Genomic DNA, 5,089 nt, shown 5'->3' on the forward strand with positions numbered 1-5,089 from the left:
GTGATTATCTACATGCATATACTCCTTGATCTCTCCAAATCTTGACCTTGCTCTTTCCCATAAAAATATAAAATATTTATCAAGCACATGTATCACAAAGTAAGCTTGAAGAAAATAAAATATATCCATTATAGAAATATCAGCCTATGTCGGGTGAAAGATCTCAATAGCTATGGTTTAATTTCTGTGTAAAAATAAAATAAAATAACATAAAACAATATATCAAGCAACATACCCAACCCGCAAAAATAGAAGTATATACATACATCCATATATATATACATACATACATATATATATGTGTGTGTGTGTGTGTGTGTGTGTGTGTGTGTGTGTGTGTGTGTGTGTGTGTGTGTGTGTGTGTGTGTGTGTGTGTGTGTGTGTGTGTGTGTGTGTGTGTGTGTGTGTGTGTGATCTCTAGGCTTCAGACTTCCTCCATGGCTTCAAACAGGAGCGGAGCAGCTGGCCGGAAAACTGGTGGTCGGCCGAAAGAAAGTGGCTGCTTAGTGGAGATGTTGTCGGTTGAATAGCAGGCGGACGATGATCTGAGATGTCCGGTTGCCAAAGTTGCCGGCTGGAGAAAATAGATGTTCGGCCGGAGCTGCGAGGTGATCCGCCGGGCCTCGAATCTAGGGCTTGGATAAAGGTCACCATTTGTAATCTCTGTTTAGTGAAGATGAGTACTATCATTCCATCGATGTCTCTGACGGAGGGCGGAAGATCGTTTCCACGGCCTTAAAATATCTGATAAAGCCCTGTTCTTTCACCCGAAGATCTCATAACAAGCTGATATTACCTTCATCCCTGATGTAGTAGAAGAAACAATGCTTATGCTCCAAGGTAAAATTGTTATTTTTTTTGCAGAAAAATGTGGTGCAAGCTGGTTCAAATCCAGGGGGAATGACATTTGCTTTTGAGCCATTAAAGCCTGAAAATTCCTTGCAACGTTCCACCAACTGTAGATGATGATTTGAGATTTCTATTGAATAAGAGGAGGGAGGGAGGTCTTCTTCATGTTATATTGTATGTGCCTATGTTTTAAGTTGTAATTATGCTTAATGTATTACCTATAATGCAGCTCGACTTTCACTAGCAATCCAAGTGCTAATCATCATGTTGTTTTAGCTGCTTGGTGCAATGACCCAATGAATGAATCAAATTTCTATTTTGTGCAACTTCTTACAAAAAGAAGTATAAATTTGACACATTTTCTCATCTCACTGCTACATTCCTTTGCAGGATGTGCCAGTCTAGGCTAACCTCTTATTCAACTAATCCAGTCCAGCTTTTAGTTTTAATGGATTGTTCGGCACTTCTATGTGTTCTTTGACTTGATCTTTGCACAAAAAGTTTGTGTTCAGAACATTAGACATTAGCTTGGATCCATAAGGGGCACACATGAGTTGGGTTGAAAGTATTTAAATACTCCAACGACAAAGAACAAGATATGGGGCTGCGACGAGAGGCATCGGAGGATCGACCAACGAGGTGGCCGATTGGTTGCTATGGTGGCGACCGGCAGGTGAGTCGGTTGGCCGTTGGAAGAGGGTTAGGAAATTGTGAGAAAATAAGCCAACACAATAAAAAAAGCTCCTATGATAAACCATGAAGGAAAGTTCTAAGAAGAACTGAAAAATAATGGAAGACACCGAAATCCACTTGCTCATTTTGTCCAGGAAAGTCGTGACTAGATCGGAATGCATAGCTATAGGAATTTTGTGATGCTCTAGATTACCAGTTGGATGTGTGGATGACCAAGCTAGCCAGTCGACAGACGCAAGGCACGGCATTTTTTTCCGTCGATAGATAGGTCCAAGTTTCGATGTGTTCTTGTGCGTAGTGGCACCAAAGGAGTTTCGTCATTCGAGTTCCCCATATGTAATCTTTGCTAGGAGTGCTTTTGTAAAGAGTTTCTCATTAGTGTTGTTTGCCTTCTTGTTAACGGCGGCACGATCGAGACTCACCGAATCTTAATGAATGTTAAATCCAAATCTAAATAGAGACTTGGACCGAAGAAAGAGAGAGAGGGGGGAGAGGATGAAGACTTCCCCATTAGGGGACAATAGTGTTTCCGGGCTTATGGACTCATTTTATTCCATCAAAAATAGACGTTGCAACTGGAGAGAGCCAAAAAGGTGCCCTCACATGAGAAGTCCCTCTTATTTATAGGGTCAACAAATAGATTACAATATTACCCTCACTTAAAAAAGGCAGAGCAAGATATTTTAGTCTTTTGTATTTGTGTGTTTTGTTGGGTTTTCATTGACTGTTGGATTTGTTGTTTTAGGGTTTTTCTGTCTGGAGAGTCGTCGGATTCTGGTTGTCGTTCAAAAGGAAAGGTCCTCTGTCGTGGCCCTCCATTTGGAGAGAGAAGTCTATTGAGGGTAGCTAATTCAGTGAGGGCAGATTGCAAATTGCCTTGAGATTCACGCTGACCATTATTGAGTATATATATAATATAAAAATGTTATGTGAGGCATTTGTTTGCTCGATTCTTTTTAAATCATCCGGAGTCACCAGTTTGTTTATTTATATGTCATCGTATAATTCTCTTATTTGAATAAATCTCCTTCCAAATTATATTAATAATTCGAAGAGGTGAGAGATCGAAAAGAATGATATACGCAATAAATAGACAAACAAATAAAAAGAAACAAGCGAAAAACTTATATATGGGTAATCCTCATGTGATGAGTCGAACATATACGCCCAAACATGATAGGATCGAAGTACCTTGAAATAGAACATGCACAAAGAGAATCTCTACATAAGTCATCAGTAACCAGAGAACAAAAACATAATTTTTGTTCCGGGGTCAACTCTCCTAGATAGGGCTATCAAAAAAGCTTGTTGTTAGCGAACAGTTCGTGTTCTGTCCGTCAATGAGTTTGTGTTTGATTTGCTCGATAAGTAAACGAGACGACATGAACAAACTTTTTTCGTTCGGCTAGTTAAACGGATCAAACACGAACAGTGATATTTTCGTTCGTGTTTGAATCGTTACTGTTCAAAATATAAAATAATTTAAAATAATTATATATATATAATTTATGATATTTTAAAAAATTAAATTTTATAAATTATAATATTTTTAAAAATTATAATATATAATAAATTAATAATAATAATATATTAATATACTATATTAGTAATATACTAATATAGATATTGTATATTTATATAATATAAGTTATACAATTAATATAATATATTATTTATATATATTAATATTAGTAAAAAAACAAACACGAACAGTGACTTCACGAACAATTTTGAACACGAACTTATTTCAAACAAACTAAATTTCAAAATGAACCGAACACGAACACAAGCTTTGTTCGTTCGTGTTTGGTTTGTTTACACCCCTACTCCCAGATGAACGTAACTCACTTGTTAATTACATCTTTGGAGAGACCCAAAAATACTCTCGATAAATAGAGTTTCGCTTATGTTATCATAAACCTGAAGAATAAGCCATCAAGTGATGGTTATTTCGTTGGGAACGTCTCGATGCTTTCAAAGCCCTCGCTAAACCACATGACAGTTAATGATTCTTTCACATCCTAAATAGGTGTAGTTTGTTCGCATGCAAAACCTACGAAATAACCAAAATCATCTTGACTAGGATATCTCTATACGTCAAAGCTCATCGGGTCATCGGGGCAGAGAGTGGATTATCGTATCTCAAACGGGCAGTAGCTCATCAGTAATCGGGTCTTCAATATGATATCAATGAAGTCAGAAGGAGCGAAAGGGCTCGAAGGGGCTCAGTAAGAGGAAAGGTAGAGTAATCCTAAAAAATTGAGGTAGTCGGGTCAGGGCACCACCGACTCGTCATCCTAAGTCAATAAGTCTCTAAGTTAACCTGATCGTGAAGGTTGTCAACCCACACGTCCAAAGATCCCCAATTAACAATTCGTGAATTGTGTCATCCACGAGGACTTTGGTACCCCTAAAGTCAAAGAAACGAAACTCTACCAATGACTATCAAGAGAAGCTCGAAGAGGTAGGACTTACATCTATCAAAATGGTAAGGATGTCGCAGGAAAGGAAAAGAAAGTGAGATTCAGCTACAAAATTGAAAACGCTCCCAATAACAAGTCTTACACTCATATGGATAGGGAACCTTCAAACACCCTAAACACACTATAAGACCACCTAAATAAAAATCTATGTTGGGTCAGTCAGGTATGAAAAAATGCAAAGACTTCTCCTCGGGTATATGCAAGTATGATGCAATTATTTTTCAAAGTCCTTTGGCGTGAAGTCATATTAATCATGATTAGGTGATAGTCATGTCATGCGAACCATTTTAAAACTGGCCTGAATGTTATGCAGAAAAGAAAGTGCATGTTTTAAAAGTCCAAAATATTTTAATCCTAAAATTTTTATTATCTTGAATATTTTATAAGGATTTTGTAGCTAATTTAAAATTTTAAATCCTAAAAAGTCTATATTTTATTTGTGATTCTTAGACAAACGACAGAAGAAATAATAAAATTCATTTCAAGCATGCAACAAATGCAATAGAAAATAGAAAAAAAAAAACTAAATCAAATAATAAGACAAGGCAGATTCTGCTGGGTTGATAATATATCCCAGAAAAGAAAAAGACGGCTGAACTCTGCATATACATGCACGATCCTAAATCTATACATCAATATCAAATGCAAAATTAACATACAAGACACGAGCTGCTGCTCCTGGTCCCCCGCCACATGATTCTCATGCTAAAACTCTTTGAAACATGTACACGTATCTTATTTCCGCTATTAGAACCTTTTAATGACTCTAAAAAGTATATAGAAAAATAAAAAAATGACTCAACCTGCACGAAAATATGATAGCACAAAAAACTATCATGCAACTGAACCGACCAATTTAATTGGTTCGGTTTTAAATTAATAGTTTGGATTTCGATTTTTAAATAACCAATATTTGGTTTTCGATTCCTGTTCGATTTTAAGAAATTTTTAACAGAACCAACTAAGAACCAAATTTTACTCTACTTAGACAGCTTAGTGAGTTGTTTACATATAGGAATGAATAAATCTATATATATATATATATATATATAGATATATGTATG

The sequence above is a fragment of the Phalaenopsis equestris genome, unplaced genomic scaffold, assembly GCF_001263595.1.
Source record: "Phalaenopsis equestris unplaced genomic scaffold, ASM126359v1 Scaffold000414, whole genome shotgun sequence".
NCBI lineage: Eukaryota > Viridiplantae > Streptophyta > Magnoliopsida > Asparagales > Orchidaceae > Phalaenopsis > Phalaenopsis equestris.